Consider the following 2,293-nt stretch of genomic DNA (forward strand, 5'->3'; position numbering starts at 1 on the left):
CGGGGAACCGGGACGCTCACCAAGAGCACGCGCGACCAAAGCAAGCGCACCCGGAGCCAGCGCACTCGGCGTTAGCGCACTCGGAGCCAGCGCATTCGGAGCTAGCGCATGTGTAGTGAGTCTAGCGATACCGAGTCGCCGCGAAGCGGCGACCGGGAGCGCTAGTGATATATCATTCCTATTATAAAGTGCGACATCGGGGGGACAAAAATGTTTCCCGATACCGGACATAACTTCCCGACTGGGTATTTACCCTGCCCGTAGTCGTGAAAGGCCGTCGTCTTTCACGGTTTCACTCGAGAAAGGACGATAAAAGCTTTCCGAACATGCTCTACTTGGCCTCGACTCAAGCTAAGAAGCGTCCCGCAAGAGAGCGTCGATTGCGCATTGGCTCATTGACTGCCTCCCGTCAATCTCACTGCCTTGACTGTCACGTGCGAGGCACTCTGTTTCGAGTTTCGCTCAAGAAATCAATCAATCCATCAACCATTGAGCAATCAATAAAATCAAGCATGAGATCTGAGCGCTTATGAGACATCAATCAATGAATCTTGATTCCTACTATCGATTCTCTCGGACCTTCCCGGGCTTAGGGACCAGCCTCTCTCTTCACAAGCTTTATAGCGACAGTTTCACTCATGAGCCTGCAACGGCTTTCAGTTTGAAACCTAAATTCAACCCCACTTTCCCTCATAAGTCTGCAACGAAGTGCTTCATCGCGCAGGTGGAGTGTGTTTCATTATTCTTCTGTTCTTCATTCTCAATATTCCGCAGTTTGATTTCGATGAGGAGGAATTCGCCAATTTATCAGCGTCGTTTCATTCTTCTTCTGTTCTTCATCCTCAATATTCCGTTGTTCGATTGCGATGAACTAGGAGAAATTCGCCTATAGATATCCACGAGAGGCGAGGCGAGAGGCGCAAGCGCCTGCGAAAATTCGGCGGCGAGCTTCGGAAGGCCCCCCGAAAATCTCGAGGATCATGGTCCATCTCTGGAGTGAGGCGGAAAATTCATTGAGTTGCAATCAGCTCATAGATATTCAAAAGAAGCACGCTATGATTGCGGGCCTCACCATCATTCCCGAGAAGCTGCAACGTAAAGGAAACGCCAACACCAAGGTGCTATTCAGGAGACCTGCCGAAAAGAAGTGCCACAACAGCAGAAACTTACTCATACAAAAAAGCTCAAAAGCTCCTAAGACTTTAGTCAAAAACATCGTGTACCCAATATCTTCTTGATCAAAAGCCAGAGTTTGAACTCATTATTAACAATGTTCACGAATGGATTATACCACAAACCCATGCTGACATCCTTCGTTGGTAAATATCGGCATTCGCATCGAGTTCCGTCTGAACAGCTCAAGCTTCAAAAGCATCGCACCCGGCATGCAAGATGTGGAAGCCGGGAGGGCGCGAAGCGCCCTCTCGGCTGGTAATAATATAATGATATACAGTTGTCCCTAGGCTGTCGGGTTAGGGGCAACAAGTCGTGGTAGCGGTCCTCCGATTCCGAAGGACTGTTTCTGCTCACAATGTTGGCCGTACTTCGTTCGCTTTGATTGCGTGGGTGAATGCTTACCATACTTGTGCCAGAACGACCCCGAGGCTCACTAGTCCGCCGCCCGCTAGGGCGACCGCACCAGCTGCTGAGATTTTCTTTCTGATCGCTAGTCATTCCCGGTACCCTTGGAGCGGATTCCATCCGTTCCATGTGATGCCGAGGGAGTAGAGGGGTAAGAGAGGGTAAGGGACAGCAAGAGCATGGCGGGTTTTTCTCTGGGTCGAGGAACGTACATGAATGAATGGGGTCAGAGATGGTGCGGGACCGGACGGCTGTCGCCTTCGCGTACGGCGCGACGTCGACTAATTGAGAAGAGCTTTACCTTGATGACTCTCGACTGCTTGGCTGACTCCTGCCACGTCTCGCTAACACGAAACGGAAAGCCCTTGAGCTGGAGAATGGTTCACGTTTCCAGTACACGCGACTTCACCGACAAGCGTCTTGGCTCTCTTGTCCGCGCGAATCCTACGGTGAAGACACCTATCGCTCTCCTGCAGCCTCGTGTCAAATCTTGAAGGATCGTTCCCCTCAGATCGAGTCCCGGAAGGAAGGATCGGTTCGGAAGGATTTCTCCCGGAGAAAGGATCACTACGATTATAGTCCTTCCATTGTTAATCATAGTTGTTCACGAGCATTTAACATGGAGAAGGGGGGAGGGGGGGGGTTGGTGATTCGCCTCTCCAGGGCTTCGTGAGATAAAAACGAGTGCAGCCCCAAAATGAGATAGTTTTAT

This window comes from Galendromus occidentalis, unplaced genomic scaffold (genome assembly GCF_000255335.2).
Source record: "Galendromus occidentalis unplaced genomic scaffold, Mocc_1.1 scf7180000077443, whole genome shotgun sequence".
In the NCBI taxonomy this organism is placed as follows: domain Eukaryota; kingdom Metazoa; phylum Arthropoda; class Arachnida; order Mesostigmata; family Phytoseiidae; genus Galendromus; species Galendromus occidentalis.